Source organism: Bos javanicus, chromosome 7 (genome assembly GCF_032452875.1).
Source record: "Bos javanicus breed banteng chromosome 7, ARS-OSU_banteng_1.0, whole genome shotgun sequence".
Lineage (NCBI taxonomy): Eukaryota > Metazoa > Chordata > Mammalia > Artiodactyla > Bovidae > Bos > Bos javanicus.
Window position 1 is genome coordinate 9808792 of NC_083874.1, and position 19452 is coordinate 9828243.

The window sequence follows — 19452 nt, forward strand, 5'->3', positions numbered from 1 at the left end:
GTAGAAGAGGTGACTGCCAGAAGACAAAAGTAACATGATCAGTTTCTCAACTTTGTGGTTTGTAAGAATAAGATAGAAGAGAATAAATAAAACACAAAAGAAAATATCAGAGTGCATCATACATAGTAAGGTTTTTATTCTTGTTGTTCTTTTTGTTCAGATATGTCTGTACATGTATGTTCGAATGTGCATGCAATATGCATGCATGTGAATTTCTTGCTTGCCTGTGTACATATGCTGGATCACATGTAAAAAGCATGCTGTGCTCTGGGACACAATCTGAAATTTTTTTAATCCCTTGCATTAAATGGAAGAATTGTTTTTGAAGAAGATCAGTTTCTGCTGATGGAAGAAGAATGTGAATAAAGAGTTCAACAAAAGAGGCAAGTTGCAGAGAGAACAGGCTACAGTGTGTTCAGACTCAAGGGACCTCACACTGACTGCACTTTTTTCCTCCACTTTCTTAATTATTGTATCCACATCAGACCACTGACTCAATTTTTATGAGTGAGTAAGACTGGTCCTTTTCTTACTTTTCTTATGTGGCATCTTTCTTTGTTATTCTTGGCCTTTCAGTTTTGATCTCCTTTTGACAAATCCAGTGGGTCCACACTACTCCTGTTTCAGATTCTCTTCCCACATGCAAAGACCTGCCCACAATATGCTCTATAAAGGCCTACATACCACAAAAACCTACTTTTTCCTTCATTTAATTTATATCTGAGGACACTTGGTCATACATGAATTTGTTTTACTGTACTATTTCTCCATTAAAATGTTAGATCTAAATGGACAGGGACTTCATGCTTTGTTCACTATTAATGGGCTTGCCAGGTAGCACAGTGATAATTTGCCTGCCATGCAGGAGATGCAGATTTGGTCCCTCAGTCAAGAAGGTCCCCTGGAGTAGGATAGGATATGGCAGCCTGATCAAGTATTCTTGCCTGGGAAATGCCATGAACAGAGGAACCTTGTGGGCTACAGTCCATGGAGCTGCAAAGAATCAAAAATGACTGAGTGACTTTCACTTTTCTTCTTTTTTAAAAGCATAAATAGATTCAACCATCCTTATGAAAAAGAAGAAATATTTGAGTGCAGAAGCACATATTCCACAAGGGGGCAGAAAATGTTATTTAAAAAATTGATCTAGTCACAAAAGGCAATTGTAGTACTAGGTGAAAATGTGAAATAAGATGGCAATTTATAGAAAAGATGGTTTCTTATTTCTAAGGATGTTGAAGAATTTTCTGTGTGTGAAAAGCAATGAGAGGGAGGACACAATGTGACCAACTGATAACTTTGATCACTCACAGTTTTTACACTCTCACATAACACAACAAATACATTATACACTACATACATACAAGATGTAAATGGCAAATATTAATAGGAAGCTTCTTTAAAAAATTGTAATTCTTTGTTTAGAAGAATGCAAACCGTTCCCCGCTCCCTGACCCTACTCCGCCCCACCATGAATACAGAGACTGGAATAGGGAATCCAGATTAGTTGAACTAGTTATAGCTAAGAGCAGTTTGGGTGAAATAGTGCCACAGAAATGGTGGCTGACACACTTGTGTAGGGGAGGGGAAAATAGGGAGAAAAGAGCTACATATTTCTCTGTTTTCAGCAAGAAGAATTGACAAAGTATTAAAAATACATCTCATTCTCCTGGTCTTCCACATGCTGTAGTGCAATTCCTGGCCTTTCCTTTCTGAGCTGGAGATGAAATAAATTGTGAAGAAAATGATATAGCAAAACAAAAAAGAATAAACACACTCAGACACCTGTAGGTAAAGCAAACATGCATAGACAACTTGCAATAGAGATAGCAAATGGCTAATAAAAACCCCAAATAAATTTAGCCTTTCAGGTAATGAAATAATTGCAAAGATAAACGGTTTATCATATGTCAGTTTGTATTTTAAATGCATTTGCCCCTAATGAATACTCAGTATGAAAGAAGATTCAGTGATATATGTGTCTCAAGAAGTGTAGTTTTCAGGTAGTAGATACTTCTATTGATCTGGATCTTCCTAATGAATACAGAACAAGCTCAAATACACCCCATCTTAAAAATTTCAGAAAAAATAATCACTTCACTGCAAACCTCTCCCGACCAAATAGTTTATTTTCCTACTCCCCTAAACTGCAACTAAACTTCTTGGAAATGTTCAAATTTTAATGATACCACTGGGCTCCCCGTTTTTTCTTGAGTCTCATCCAGCTAAATTTTCATTCCCATTACTTAGTTGTCAACAGCATCCTTGAATTGCTGGATCCAACAGATATTTGTCATTTAAAAATATTTAATAAATTGATTATAAATTAATAAATCAAACAAGAAAACAAACATGAAGTTTTCTCAGCTCTGGGCCAGCTGTTTGTGTTCTCAGTGACCTCAGGTACGTCTTGCGTTTCATTCTCTCCAGCTTTTTCCTCCAGTGTCTGTGGGGCTCTTGGACTCACCTGGATGGAAAGGCAGATTGGAAGGTCTCTGTGTGGAAGTTCAAAATTCCTCCCTGGATGGTTGATGGTGGAGGCTGAAGCTCTGTCTCCTCACAAGAAAGAAGGAAGGAGTGATGCACTGGTCCCTGAGCCAGACTTAGGAGTCCAAATGCAAAAAGCATCCCTGCTGCAGCTCAAGCTTTAACATGCTTAGATATTGCAGTAGTGGAGATATTTCTGTATCTGCTTATTCTACCTCTTTATCACATTTTCCATTATTGCTTGAATGTTGACTACATCATTTCCTCAGGGGAACCTGTTTGGACACAATGGATTCCCCTGCACCCCCCCCAACCCCCTGCCCCTGCCACCTGCTGATTCGCTGTTCCCAAGAGTCCAGGTTAAACATCAGGTGTATTCAATTCTTGTTACTTCTCTACTAACTCTCCTATCTCCCAGAATTCTAACATTGAAAGCTTTTACAACCCTCAGTATTTCTTCCAAGTCTAAGCCTGAGGAATTTGTCTTGACTAGATCCTTTGAGTCTCAAGAGCCATAACATAACTGCCATGCTATGAGAATACAGCATGTGATATATCCAGGAAATTACTATTTCTTCTTCAATAAAGAAGAAAACTGTGTTCTCTTGCTACAACACCATTGTTGGGAGGGAGGCTTTCCCAGGTGGCTTAGAGGTAACAATCTACCTGCCAAGCAGGAGATGCAAGTACTATCCCTGGGTTGGGAAGATTCCCCGTAGAAGGAAATGGCAACCTACTTCAGTATTCTTGACTGGGAAATCCCATGGACAGAGAAGCCTGGTTGGTCACAGTCCATGAGACTGCAAATAGTTGGGCATGACTGAGCAACTAACACTTTCACTTTCATCCAAACATCTACAATGTACAGGAGAGCACCAAATACAAATAATTATCATGCCACAAATGCCAATAGTGAGAAGATGAGAAAGCCTATTCTAGGCCAACACATCTACACATTGTACATAAGAATCCCCTAGGATTCTAGTACTAAATCAGATCCTGATTCAACAGGTCCTGGTTGTCCTGAGGTTCTGAATTTTCAGCAAGGTTCTGGGTAATGTTGCTAATGCATGCATGTCTTGGTCTGTGGATTATTCTTTGACAAGCAAGGCTGTGGTCCTGTATTAGAGTCTGGACTAGGTAGTTGTAGGTTCCTTTGCACCAAAAATTGTCTTGGCATGTAATTTCAAAACAATGTTTTTCATCATTAAGAGGCTATAATACATTTTGTGTTTCTTTTATTTACAATCCTTTATTGTTTAGTTGCTAAGTCATGTCCGACTCTTTTGGGACCCTATCGACTGTAGCCTGACAGGCTCCTCTGTCCATGGGATACTGAAGTGGATTGCCATTTCCTTCTCCAGGGCATCTTTCTGGCCCAGAAATGGCACCCACATCTACTATCTCCTGCATTGCAGGTGGATTCTTTCCCACTTAGCCACCTGGGAAACCCCTTATGGTCCTTAAGTAAATAAGTAAGTAACTGTTACTTGCTCAGTCGTGTCCAACACTTTGCGACCCTATGGACTGCAGCACGCCAGGCCTCCCTGTCCATAATCAACTCCTGGAGTTTACTCAAACTCATGTTCATTGAGTCGGTGATGCCATCCAACCAACTTATTCTCTGTCGTCCCCTTCGCCTCCTGCCTTCAATCTTCCTAGCATCAGGGTCTTTTCCAGTGAGTCAACTCTTTGCATCAGGTGGCTAAAGTATTGGAGTTGCAGCTTCAACATCAGTTCTTACAATGAATATTCAGGACTGATTTCCTTTAGGATGGACTGGTTGGATCTCCTTGCAGTCCAAGGGACTCAAAAGAGTCTTCTCCAACACCACAGTTCAAAAGCATCAATTCTTTGGTGCTCAGCTTTCTTATAGTCCAACTCTCACATCCATACATGACCACTGGAAAAACCATTGCCTTGACTAGACAGACCTTTGTTGGTAAAGTAATGTCCCTGCTTTTGAATATGCTATCTGGGTTGATCATAATTTTCCTTCCAAGGAGTAAGTGTCTTTTAATTTCATGGCTGCAGTCACCATTTGCTTTGATTTTGGAGCCCAGAAAAATAAAGTCAGCCACTGTTTCCACCGTTTTCTCATCTATTTGCCATGAAGTGATGGGACCAGATGCCATGATCTTTGTTTTCTGAATGTTGAGTTTTAAGCCAAGTTTTTCACTCTCCTCTTTCACTTTCATCAAGACGCTCTTTAGTGCTTCTTCACTTTCTGCCATAAGGGTCGTGTCATCTGAATATCTGAGGTTATTGATACTTCTCCCGGCAATCTTGATTCCAGCTTGTGCTTCTTCCACCCCAGCGTTTCTCATGATACATTCTGCATATAAGTTAAATAAGCAGGGTGACAATATACAGCCTTGACATACTCCTTTTCCTATTTGGAACCAGTCTGTTGTTCCATGTCTAGTTCTAACTGTTGCTTCCTGACCTGCATACGGATTTCTCAAGAGGCAGGTCAGGTGGTCTGGTATTCCCATCTCTTTCAGAATTTTCCACAGTTTATTATGATCCACATAGTCAAAGGCTTTGGCATAGTCAATAAAGCAGAAATAGATATTTTTCTTGAATGCTCTTGCTTTTCCGATGATCTAGCACATTTTGGCAATTTGATCTCTGGTTCCTCTGCCTTTTCTAAAACCAGCTGGGTCCTTAAGTGACAGCAAATAATAGGCCTATGAAAATTACTTTTGATGATCAGAGTAATGGCCTCCAAATGATGACTACATCCTAATCCCCAGAACCTTTGATTATATTGTTTTACATAGCAAGAAGGGATTACGGTAGCAGATGGAGAAAGGTTGTTAATCAGTGACTTTAAGATAAGAAGATTGACTATGATTATCTGGAAGAGACTAATGTAATCACAAAGAAACTGTTTCTGTAGGAAGACAAAAAGGTTGAAATTAGAGAAAGTTTTGAAAATGTTACATTGCTGACTTTGCAGAGAAGGCAATGGCAACCCACTCCAGTATTCTTGTCTGGAGAATCCCAGGGACAGGGGAGCCTGGTGGCTGCCATGTATGGGGTTGCACAGAGTCAGACATGACTGAAGTGACTTAACAGCAGCAGCTGTCTTTGAAGCTGGAGAAAGGCCTATGAGTCAAGAAATTCTTGTGGCCAGTAGAAACTAGAAAAGGAAATGAATCAGATTCTCCTCAGAGACCATGCAGGCATGTTGCCTTTAGCTCACTGAGATATTTGCCTTCTGATCTTCAATTGTAAGAGCAAAATATTTTTTTTATTTCAATCCCTATTGTGGTAATTTGTTACCGTAGCTATGAATGTATTAATACATGTAATACGGACAATTATTCAATAATTTTTTTAGAAATCGAATTTAAGTTTCTCAATTCATTTTTTTGTGATGCCTTATATTTTGTTAGTTTCATTTAATTCGTAACATATATAATTACTTCCTCCTCCCCTTTTTGGCTGTGCTGGGTCTTCTGGGGGCACACTGGCTTTTCTGTAGTCACAGTGTGCAGAGATTTCCCTTGTTGCAGAGCATGGACTCTAGAACACATGGGCTCAGTAGTTGTGGTATGTAGCTCTCTAGTTGTGGTGCATGGGATCGTAGCTTTCAGATCAGGGACTGAATCTGTGTCCCCTGTATTGGAAGGCTGATTCGCAACCACTGAATCACCAGGGAAGTCCCTATATTGTTAATCTGATAGCAAAAAGTAAACATGCTTTAATAGAATTTTTTAAGTATTAAAAAAAAAGACAAAATAATTCATCATACTATTACCAATCAGATAATTACTGTGACAAATTATTTCACTGTATTTTTATTTGCATGTTTAAAATTTTTTATTGAAGTATAGTTAACTTACAATATCATATTAGCTTCTGGCATATAAACAATGATTCAAAATTTTATAGATTATGCTCCATTTAAAGTTACTTGATAATATTGGTTGTGAATTCCCATGACTACTTCACTGTGTACCCCAACCCAAGCTGTGTGAATGCTCTGGCCCCAACTGCTCCAACTACAGCCTAGCTTAGATCTGGGGTGGCTGAAGCAGAGGATGTGACTGTGGCTTGCATCTGAGAGGGTCCAAAGATGCCTACACAGGCAGAGTGTTGGACCTCCATAAGCCCACAAACCCTTACTGTTTCAGTATGCCCCTTTATTGAGACAAAGGCCCCAGTGTGTGAAGAAGGAAAACTTACACTTAAAGAGAACAGAGCCAGCCCTAGCCTGATGAACAGGCCTTCTGCTCCATCAACTTGGGAGCAACATGACACTAACAGGATGGTGATGGCCACTAAGCAGAGAGGAAGACCCATGTCACACTCTACACCAGGCTCTAGATCTCCCATCACCAAGGTTATAGCAGCCAGCACTGCCTATGGAAAGATATGACTGTCATCCATGTCAAATCCAGCCATCCCACCAAAGGTATTGGACATAAGCAATCTACATAGAGACACTGCTAAATAAGAAAAGCCCTTTAAGATTACAATAGGTAACTGTTTCACCGAAATTCATTACAGACAGAGAAAAAGTTAAGTAAAATGAAAATAAGTAGGAACTATTCTCATGAGGGCTTCCCTGGTGCTGCTGCTGCTGCTAAGTCGCTTCAGTCATGTCTGACTATGTGCGACCCCATAGACGGCAGCCCACCAGGCTCCCCCGTCCCTGGGATTCTCCAGGCAAGAATACTGGAGTGGGTTGCCATTTCCTTCTCCAATGCATGAAAGTGGAAAATGAAGTCGCTCTATTGTGTCCAACTCTTAGCAACCCCATGGACCACAGCCTACCAGGTTCCTCCGTCCATGGCATTTTCCAGGCAAGTGTACTGGAATGGGGTGCCATTGCCTTCTCCACTTCCCTGGTGGGTCAGTGGTAAATAATCTGCCTGCAATGCAGGAGATCTGAGTTCGATCCTTGGGTTGGGAAGATCCCCTGGAGAAGAGAATGGAAACCCATTCCAGTACTCTTTCCTGGAGCATTCCATAGAAAGTGGAACCCTGTGGGCTACAGTCAATAGGGTCACACAGAGTTACATGTGACTGAAGCTACTAAATAGCAGCATTCTCATTTGAAAGAGCAAGAAAAAGCCTCTGTATAAATTAAAAAAAAAAAAGTAAGTGAAACAGAAATAAATAATATACCAAAGAATTCAAAACATTTTTTTGTTCTGTTTTTATCTTTAAATTTTTTCTTTTAATTTCTATGAATCCACCACAGGTATACATGTGTTCCTCATTCTGAACCCTCCTCCCTCCTCCCTCCCCATACCATCCCTCTGGGTCGTCCCAGTGCACTAGCCCCAAGCATCCAGTATTGTGCATTGAACCTGGACTGGCATCTCGTTTCATACATGATATTTTACATGTTTCAATGCCATTCTCCCAAATCTTCCCACCCTCTCCCTCTCCCACAAAGTCCATAAGACTGTTCTATACGTCAGTGTCTCTTTTGCTGTCTCGTATACAGGGTTATTGTTACCATCTTTCTAAATTCCATATATATGCGTTAGTATACTGTATTGGTGTTTTTCCTTCTGGCTTACTTCACTCTGTATAATAGGCTCCAGTTTCATCCACCTCATTAGAACTGATTCAAATGTATTCTTCTTAATGGCTGAGTAATACTCCATTGTGTATATGTACCACAGCTTTCTTATCCATTCATCTGCTGATGGACATCTAGGTTGCTTCCATGTCCTGGCTATTATAAACAGTGCTGCAATGAACATTGGGGTACACGTGTCTCTTTCCCTTCTGGTTTCCTCAGTGTGCATGCCCAGCAGTGGGATTGCTGGATCATAAGGCAGTTCTATTTCCAGTTTTTTAAGGAATCTCCACACTGTTCTCCATAGTGGGTGTACTAGTTTGCATTCCCACCAACAGTGTAAGAGGGTTCCCTTTTCTCCACACCCTCTCCAGCATTTATTATTTGTAGACTTTTGGATTGCAGCCATTCTGACTGGTGTGAAATGGTACCTCATAGTGGTTTTGATTTGCATTTCTCTGATAATGAGTGAAGTTGAGCACCTTTTCATGTGTTTGTTAGCCATCTGTATGTCTTCTTTGGAGAAATGCCTATTTAGATCTTTGGCCCATTTTTTGATTGGGTCATTTATTTTTCTGGAGTTGAGCTGTAGGAGTTGCTTGTATATTTTTGAGATTAGTTGTTTGTCGGTTGCTTCATTTGCTATTATTTTCTCCCATTCTGAAGGCTGTCTTTTCACCTTGCTAATAGTTTCCTTTGATGTGCCAAAGCTTTTAAGGTTAATTAGGTCCCATTTGTTTATTTTTGCTTTTATTTCCAATATTCTGGGAGGTGGGTCATAGAGGATCCTGCTGTGATGTATGTCAGAGAGTGTTTTGCCTATGTTCTCCTCTAGGAGTTTTATAGTTTCTGGTCTTATGTTGAGATCTTTAATCCATTTTGAGTTTACTTTGTATATGGTGTTAGAAAGTGTTCTAGTTTCATTCTTTTACAAGTGGTTCACCAGATTTCCCAGCACCACTTGTTAAAGAGATTGTCTTTAATCCATTGTATATTCTTGCCTCCTTTGTCAAAGATAAGGTGTCCATATGTGCGTGGATTTATCTCTGGGCTTTCTATTTTGTTCCATTGATCAATATTTCTGTCTTTGTGCCAGTACCATACTGTCTTGATAACTGTGGCTTTGTAGTAGAGCCTGAAGTCAGGTAGGTTGATTCCTCCAGTTCCATTTTTCTTTCTCAAGATCGCTTTGGCTATTCGAGGTTTTTTGTATTTCCATACAAATTGTGAAATTATTTGTTCTAGCTCTTTGAAGAATACTGTTGGTAGCTTGATAGGGATTGTGTTGAATCTATAAATTGCTTTGGGTAGTATACTCATTTTCACTATATTGATTCTTCCATTCCATGAACATGGTATATTTCTCCATCTGTTAGTGTCCTCTTTGATTTCTTTCACCAGTGTTTTATAGTTTTCTATATATAGGTCTTTAGTTTCTTTAGGGAGATATATTCCTAAGTATTTTATTCTTTTCGTTGCAATGGTGAATGGAATTGTTTCCTTAATTTCTCTTTCTGTTTTCTCATTATTAGTGTATTGGAATGCAAGGGATTTCTGTGTGTTGATTTTATATCCTGCAACTTTACTATAATCATTGATTAGTTCTAGTAATTTTCTGGTGGAGCCTTTAGGGTTTTCTATATAGAGGATCATGTCATCTGCAAATAGTGAGAGTTTTACTTCTTCTTTTCCAATTTGGATTCCTTTTATTTCTTTTTCTGCTCTGATTGCTGTGACCAAAACTATGTTGAATAGTAATGGTGAAAGTGGGCACCCTTGTCTTGTTCCTGACTTTAGAGGAAATGCTTTCAATTTTTCACCATTGAGGATAATGTTTGCTTTGGGTTTGTCATATATAGCTTTTATTATGTTGAGGTGTGTTCCTTCTATTCCTGCTTTCTGGAGAGTTTTTATCATAAATGGATGTTGAATTTTGTCAAAGGCTTTCTCTGCATCTATTGAGATAATCATATGGTTTTTATTTTTCAATTTGTTAATGTGGTGTATTACATTGATTGATTTGCGGATATTGAAGAATCCTTGCATCCCTGGGATAAAGCCCACTTGGTCATGGTGTATGATCTTTTTAATGTGTTGTTTGATTCTGATTGCTAGAATTTTGTTTAGGATTTTTGCATCTATGTTCATCAGTGATATTGGCCTGTAGTTTTCTTTTTTTGTGGGATCTTTGTCAGGTTTTGGTATTAGGGTGATGGTGGCCTCATAGAATGAGTTTGGAAGGTTACCTCGCTCTGCAATTTTCTGGAAGAGTTTGAGCAGGATAGGTGTTAGCTCTTCTCTAAATTTTTGGTAGAATTCAGCTTTGAAGCCGTCTGGACCTGGGCTTTTGTTTTCTGGAAGATTTTTGATTACAGTTTCAATTTCCGTGCTTGTGATGGGTCTGTTAAGGTTTTCTATTTCTTCCTGGTCGAGTTTTAGAAAGTTGTACTTTTCTAAGAATTTGTCCATTTCTTCCTCGTTGTCCATTTTATTGGCATATAATTGTTGATAATAGTCTCTTATGATCCTTTGTATTTCTATGTTGTCTGTTGTGATCTCTCCATTTTTGTTTCTAATTTGATTTTTCTCCCTTTGTTTCTTGATGAGTCTGGCTAATGGTTTGTCAATTTTATTTATCCGTTCAAAGAACCAGCTTTTGGTTTTGTTGATTTTTGCTATGGTCTCTTTTGTTTCTTTTGCATTTATTTCTGCTCTAATTTTTAAGATTTCTTTTCTTCTACTAACCCTGGGGTTCTTCATTTCTTCCTTTTCTAGTTGCTTTAGGTGTAGAGTTAGGTTATTTATTTGACTTTTTTCTTGTTTCTTGAGGTGTGCCTGTATTGCCATGAACTTTCCCCTTAGGACTGCTTTACTGTGTCCCACAGGTGTTGGGTTGTTGTGTTTTCATTTTCATTCGTTTCTATGCAAATTTTGATTTCTTTTTCGATTTCATCTGTGATTTGTTGGTTATTCAGCAGCGTGTTGTTCAGCCTCCATATGTTGGAATTTTTAATAGTTTTTCTCCTGTAATTGAGATCTAATCTTACTGCATTATGGTCAGAAAAGATGCTTGGAATGATTTCTATTTTTTTGAATTTACCAAGGCTAGCTTTATGGCCCAGGATGTGATCTATCCTGGAGAAGGTTCCATGTGCCCTTGAGAAAAAGGTGAAATTCATTGTTTTGGGATGAAATGTCCTACAGATATCAGTTAGGTCTAACTGGTCTATTGTATCATTTAAAGTTTGTGTTTCCTTGTTAATTTTCTGTTTAGTTGATCTATCCATAGGTGTGAGTGGGGTATTAAAGTCTCCCACTATTATTGTGTTATTGTTAATTTCTCCTTTCATACTTGTTAGCATTTGTCTTACATACTGCGGTGCTCCCGTGTTGGGTGCATATATATTTATAATTGTTATATCTTCTTCTTGGATTTATCCTTTGATCATTATGTAGTGACTATCTGTGTCTCTTTTCACAGCCTTTGTTTTAAAGTCTATTTTATCTGATATGAGTATTGCTACTCCTGCTTTCTTTTGGTCCCTATTTGCATGGAAAATCTTTTTCCAGCCCTTCACTTTCAGTCTGTATGTGTCCCCTGTTTTGGGGTGGGTCTCTTGTAGGCAACATATGTAGGGGTCTTGTTTTTGTATCCATTCAGCCAGTCTTTGTCTTTTGGTTGGGGCATTCAACCCATTTATGTTTAAGGTAATTACTGATAAGTATGATCCCGTTGCCATTTACTTTATTGTTTTTGGTTCGAATTTATACACCATTTTTGTGTTTCCTGTCTAGAGAATATCCTTTAGTATTTGTTGGAGAGCTGATTTGGTGGTGCTGAATTCTCTCAGCTTTTGCTTGTCTGAGAAGCTTTTGATTTCTCCTTCATACTTGAATGAAATCCTTGCTGGGTACAATAATCTGGGCTGTAGGTTATTTTCTTTCATCATTTTAAGTATGCCTTGCCATTCCCTCCTGGCTTGAAGAGTTTCTATTGACAGATCAGCTGTTATCCTTATGGGAATTCCCTTGTGTGTTATTTGTTGTTTTTCCCTTGCTGCTTTTAATATTTGTTCTTTGTGTTTGGTCTTTGTTAATTTGATTAATATGTGTCTTGGGGTGTTTCGCCTTGGGTTTATCCTATTTGGGACTCTCTGGGTTTCTTGAACTTGGGTGATTATTTCCTTCCCCATTTTAGGGAAGTTTTCAACTATTATCTCCTCAAGTATTTTCTCATGGTCTTTCTTTTTGTCTTCTTCTTCTGGAACCCCTATGATTCGAATGTTGTAGCGTTTAATATTGTCCTGCAGGTCTCTGAGATTGTCCTCATTTCTTTTAAGTCGTTTTTCTTTTATTCTCTCTGATTCATTTATTTCTACCATTCTATCTTCTAATTCACTAATCCTATCTTCTGCCTCTGTTATTCTACTGTTTGTTGCCTCCAGAGTGTTTTTGATTTCATTTATTGCATTATTCATTATATATTGACTCTTTTTTATTTCTTCTAGGTCCTTGTTAAACCTTTCTTGCATCTTCTCAATCCTTGTCTCCAGGCTCTTTATCTGTGATTCCATTTAAATTTCAAGATTTTGGATCAATTTCACTATCATTATTCGGAATTCTTTATCAGGTAGATTCCCTATCTCTTCCTCTTTTGTTTGGTTTGGTGGGCATTTATCCTGTTCCTTTATCTGCTGGCTATTCCTCTGTCTCTTCATCTTGTTTAAATTGCTGAGTTTGGGGTGTCCTTTCTGTATTCTGGTAGTTTGTGGAGTTCTCTTTATTGTGGCTTTTCCTCGCTGTGTGTGGGTTTGTACAGGTGGCTTGTCAAGGTTTCCTGGTTAGGGAAGCTTGTGTCGGTGTTCTGATGGGTGGAGCTGTATTTCTTCTCTTTGTTCATTCGCGCTCCTTCCGAAGAGTTGGATTGCTTTTCTGGGTGCCTGATGTCCTCTGCCGGCATTCAGAAGTTGTTTTGTGGAATTTACTCAACGTTTAAATGCTCTTTTGATGAATTTGTTGGGGAGAAATTGTTCTCCCCGTCCTACTCCTCTGCCATCTTGGCTCCTCCTCCTCGAATTCAAAACATTTGTATTAAAAATATATTGATAATAAACATGAATTCGGGAAAATAATTAACCTAAACACAGATTAATTGAATAAGGAACTAAAAGTCCCCAGGTGGCACTGGTTGCAAAGAACCCACCAGCCAATGCAAAAGACATAAGACATGTGGGTTCAATCCCTGGGAAGATCCCCTAGAGGAGGAAATGGCAGCCCACTTCAGTATTCTTGTCTGGAGAATGCCATGGAAGAGGACCCTGGTGAGCTACAGTCTGTAGGGTCTCAAAGAGTCAGACATGACTGAAGTGACTTAGCATAGACCCAAAGATATAAAGCTCTGTATAGTCAAAGCTATGGTTTTTCCAGTAGTCATGTACAGATGTGGGAGTGGGACTATAAAAAAGGCTGAGCACCAAAGAACTGATGCTTTTGAACTGTGGTGCTAGAGAAGAATCTTGAGAGTCCCTTGGACAGCAAGGAGATAAAACCAGTCAATCCTAAAGGAAATCAACCCTATATAGTCAATAGAAGGGCAGATACTAAAGCTGAAGCTCCAATACTTTGGCCACTTGATGCAAAGATCTGCCTTATTGGAAAAGACCCTAATGCTGGGAAATATTTAGAGCAGGAAGAAAAAGGGACAACAGAGGATGAAATGGTTGGATAGCATCATCAACTCAATGAACATGAGCTTGACCAAACTCCAGAAGATAGTGAAGGACAGGGAAGCCTGGCATGCTGCAGTCCATGGGATCACAAAGAGTTGGACATGACTGAGTGACTGAACAACAGCAAAAGTATAAAGAAGACCTGATAAAAACTAGATAATTTAATATTTAAAATAAAAAGTACTCTAGAAGAAATGAAGGGCATACTGAATGACACAGAAGAATGCATAAGTGATTTGGAAGATAGAATATTGGAGATTATCTAATCATAAGAGCAAACAAAAAGAAACAAAAAAATCGTGCAACATATGAGATCTCTGGGATGATTTCAATTGTGCCAACATTTGCATTATAGGGATTGAAAATGAAGAGGGAGAGAAGTGTAAGAAGTGTATTGAAAAGGTATTTGAAGAAATTATGACTAAAACCTTCCCAAACTTAAGAAAGAAACAGGTATCCAAGTATAGGAAGCACAGTGGGTCCCAAAGCAAGATGAGGCCAAACAGACCTACACTAAGATATATTATTATCAAACTGGGAAAAGATAGATGAAGAAAGAATTTTAAAGGCAGCAAGAGAAAAACAGAGTCATATATAAGGGATTATACATATCAACTGATTTATCTGTAGAAACTTTGCGGGCCAGAAGAGAGTGACCTGATACATTCAAAATACTGAAAGGGAAAACCCTGCAACCTAGGATCTCCTACCCTGGAAGATCATCATTTAAAATAGAAGCAGAGACAAAGAAGTTCTCAGACAAGCAAAAATGGAAATATTTCATCAATAGGAAACCTACCCTAAAAGAAAAGTTGTAGTCTTCTCTAAATATAAAAGAAATATCTATAGGAAAGGGAAAATTCCACTAGGAAAGGCAAATATATAGTAAGGATTAAAGATTACTTAAATAATCAGTACACAGATTAAAAGACAAATATATTTAAAAATAATTATGATGGCATTGTACAGGAGACAGGGATCAAGACCATCCCCATGGAAAAGAAATGTGAAAAAGCAAAATGGCTGTCAGAGGAGGCCTTACGAATAGCTGTGAAAAGAAGAGAAGTGAAAAGCAAAGGAGAAAAGGAAAGATATAAGCATCTGAATGCAGAGTTCCAAAGAATAGCAAGGAGAGATAAGAAAGCCTTCCTCAATGATCAATGCAAAGAAATAGAGAAAACATCAAAAAAGAGCTTCATGACCCAGATAACTATGATGGTGTGATCACTCACCTAGAGCCAGACATCCTGGAATGTGAAGTCAAGTGGGCCTTAGAAAGCATCACTATGGACAAAGCAAGAGGAGGTGATGGAATTCCAGTTGAGCTCTTTCAAATCCTGAAAGATGATGCTGTGAAAGTGCTGCACTCAATATGCCAGCAAATTTGGAAAACTCAGCAGTGGCCACAGGACTGGAAAAGGTCAGTTTTCATTCCAATCCCAAAGAAAAACAATGACAAAGAATGCTCAAACTACCACACAATTGCACTCATCTCACATGCTAGTAAAGTAATGGTCAAAATTCTCCAAGCCAGGCTTCAGCAGTACGTGAAATGTGAACTTCCAGATGTTCAAGCTGGTTTTAGAAAAGGCAGAGGAGCCAGAGATCAAATTGCCAACATCTGCTGGATAACTGAAAAAGCAAAAGTGTTCCAGAGAAACATCTATGTCTGCTTTATTGACTATACCAAAGCCTTTGACTGTGTAGATCACAATAAACTGTGGAAAATTCTGAAAGAGATGGGAATATCAGACCACCTAACCTGCCTCTTGAGAAACCTATATGCAGGTCAGGAAGCAACAGTTAGAACTGGACATAGAACAATAGACTGGTTCCAAATAGGAAAAGGAGTATGTCAAGGCTGTATATTGTCACCCTGCTTATTTAACTTATATGCAGAATACATCATGAGAAACGCTAGGGTGGAAGAACCACAAGCTGGAATCAAGATTGCCAGGAGAAGTATCAATAACCTCAGATATGCAGATGACACCACCCTTATGGCAGAAAGTGAATAGGAACAAAAAAACCTCTTGATGAAAGTGAAAGAGGAGAGTGAGAAAATTGTCTTAAAGGTCAACATTCAGAAAATGAAGATCATGGCATCTGATCCTATCACTTCATGGCAGATAGATGGGGAAACACTGGAAACAGTGTCAGACTTTATTTTTGGGGGGTCTAAAATCACTGCAGATGGTGACTGTAGCCATGAAATTAAAAGACGCTTACTCTCTGAAGGAAAGTTATGACCAACCTAGATAGCATATTGAAAGGCAGAGACATTACTTTGTCAAAAAAAGGTCCATGTAGTCAAGGTTATGGTTTTTCCAGCGTTCATGTATGGACGTGAAATTTTTACTATGAAGAAAGCTGAGTGCTGAAGAATTGATGCTTTTGAACTGTGGTGTTGGAGAAGACTCTTAAGAGTCCCTTGGACTGCAAGATCAAACCAGTCCATCCTAAAGGAGATCAGTCCTGGGTGTTCACTGGAAGTATTGATGCTGAAGTGAAACTACAATACTTTGGCCACCTTATGCAAAGAGTTGACTCATTGGAAAAGACTCTGATACTGGGAGGGATTGGGGGCAGGAGGAGAAGGGGACGACAGAGGATCAGATGGCTGGATGGCATCATTGACTCGATGGACATGAGTTTGAGTGAACTCTGGGAGTTTGTGATGGACAGGGAGGCCTGGTGTGCTGCGATTCACGGGGTTGCAAAGAGTCAGACACAACTGCGTGACTGAACTGAACTGAACTGATGACTATATTAGACAGTAAAGAGATAAGCATGAATATGTAACATATGACATAAAAACACAACATGTGGGGTATAGGAGCATAAAAATGTAAATATTTAAAGTATGTTTGAACTTAAATGACTATCATCTTATTCAAGTAGATATAATTATGAGTGAAGAAATATGAAATCATGGTAAACACAAACCCAAAAACCTATAGGAGATTAACAAAAATAAAACAGGAAGCAACCCAAGTATACCATTAAATAAACTCATCAAACCACAACAGGAGAAACAAAAAGAAGAAATGAACAGAGAACAAGTATGAAAACAACTGAAAAACACGGAATAAAATAGCAATAAGTACATAGCTATCAATATTTACGTACCAATGCACTAAACGTTCCAATAAAAAAAAAAATAGTGTGGCTGGTTGGAAAAAAGTCCTTCAGTAAGCTGCCTACAAAATCTCACTTCAGGGCTAAAGACACAAACAGACTGAAAGTGAAGGGATGGAAAAGATAGTTAATGCAAATGCAAACAACAAGAATGCAGGGGTAGCTCTACTCATGTAAGACATAATAGAGTTTAAAACAAAGGCTATAACAAAAGACAGAGAAGGACATTCTATAATGATGAAGGGATGGTTACAAGATGAGGATATTACAGTTGTTAGCATACACATACCTAATATAGGGGCACCTATATATTTAAAGCAAATACTAACAGACATGAAGGGAGAAACTGGCAATAATACAATAATAGCAGAGAATTTTAACACTCAATTCCACCAATGGGAAGATCATCCAGATAGAAAATCAATAAGGTATCAGTGGGCCTAAATGACACAATAGGCCAATTGAACTAAATTGCTATCTAGAGGAAATTCTATCCAATGGAGATGAAATGATCTCCAGGATAGATCACATACAAGGTCACAAAACACCCTCAATCAATTTAAGAGAACAGAAATTGCATCAAGCATTTTCTTTGACCATAATTGTATGAAACTAGAAAACTACAGAAAACAAACTAAAAAAAGCTAGGTATGGACCAGGTTTTTGATCACAGCTTCAGGATGAATGGACCCTGCTTACCCCTTGTTTTCAGAATTTTAGTCTCTAGAACTGTGAGGCAATAAATTTCTGTTATTTAAGCCAACTGATTTATGGTACTTTGCATAACAGCCCCAGAAAAATAATACACCATCTTTAAATATAGTCAAAGTCAAGGCACAGTAAGATATAGTGATTACAGAACTAGAAAAATTAAGCTAATGTTTAGATATATCCAAGATTGTGAAAAATGCCGACCAATGGTTTGACCCTTGCTACTTATGAGAGTCCTACAACAATCCCATCATTAAAAGATGGTACCCTGCTGAGGAGTCTCCCTAGGGTCCCCTTCATGTCTCTGATCCTCAGACTGTAGATGAAGGGGTTCAGCATGGGGGTGACCACAGTGTACATCACTGAGGCCACCAGAATTGTCCTAGAGGATGAAGTGACTGCAGAACTGAGGTAGACCCCTAGGCTTGTGCTATAGAACAAAGAAATCACAAAAAGGTGAGATCCACAGGTGTAAAAAGCTTTATACTTGCCCCTGGCTGATGAAATTCTCAGGATGGAGGAGAAAATCTGAGAGTAAGAAAAGAGGATCCAAAAGAGAGGAAAAACACCTAGAACAGTAGCCCCAAAATACACCACTACGTTATTGATGAGGGTGTCAGAACAGGTGAGCTTCAGGACTTCAAGAAGATCACAAAAAAAGTGTGGGATCTTCATGTTCGTGCAGAAGGGCAGCCTCAAGACAGTCAAAGTCTCAAGCAGGGAGCTTGTGACACTGAGGCACTAGGAACCCAGAGTCAGCGTCCCGCAGACCCAGGGGTTAATGATGACCATATAGTGCAGAGGGTGACAGATGGCCACAAAGCGGTCATAGGCCATCACACTCAGGATTAAAATGTCCAGGCATCCAAACACAAAGAAAAAAAATATCTGGATGATGCAGCCTTCATAAGTGACAACTTTTCTCTGTGTCTGGACGTTCCATAGCATCTTTGGGATGGTGGTGGAGGTGAAACCAATGTCTGCAAATGACAGGTTGGAGAGAAAGAAGTACATGGGGGTGTGGAGGTGGGGGTCTGAGATGATGGCCAGGATGATGCCCAGGTTCCCAGCAAATGTGACCACATACAAGGACAGAAACAGCCCAAAGAAGAGAGGCTGCAGGTCTGGGTCCTCTGTGAATCCCAGGAGGAGAAAGCTTCGTGTTTGGTTTATTTCCATGTGGCTGTCGCGTTCGTTCAGAATCAGCTGAAAAGAAACACAGAATTCACTCCAGATAATAATTACTTCGAATGACAGAAATATCCTTAATCCAAACCCAGGGAGACGTCATTCATTTGGAGCCAAAAATTTGATCTATTTGGTAACAAATTGTGGTTGCCATTGCTACTTGGAAAATCTGTTCCTAGGTTCAGTAGCTCTCTCTGAATAAAAAGTATTTGGTAGAAATAAGGGGAGATAAGATCAATAATTGTACCATAAGTTGAAAAATTATAAATAAGAATATACTATGGAGAGAATTAGGATTTAAAAAATAATCTATTTGACTGATAAAAATTAATGTATTTAATCTATAAAGTCCTAAGTGTAAATCATAGAAAGATTAATACATGAATTTAGAAAAAGGCATAGGATATTAAAGGTTCATAAAATAAAATGTAAAAAGGCAATAAGTGTTAAACAAAAATTCTTTCTACTATTGCTCTATGAGGGATACTTTCTTCATTGCTAGAATTTATGTCTCTTCACAAAAGATTAAGAAGGAGAAATTCCATCATGTGGAAATAAAAATAAAATTTCAAAACTTGCTATGAGAGGACAGTTGACCTGCTTTTCTGGCCTTGAGAAATTAAATCAGCATACAAATATTTTATAATTAGACACATA

The 19452-nt window shown here is 38.7% G+C and overlaps 1 pseudogene; it reads right to left on the minus strand.

Moving 5' to 3' along the window:
• Positions 1-17832: 17832 nt before the first annotated feature.
• On the minus strand, positions 17833-18836 carry LOC133251842 (olfactory receptor 7C2-like; annotated as a pseudogene).
• Positions 18837-19452: the final 616 nt, after the last annotated feature.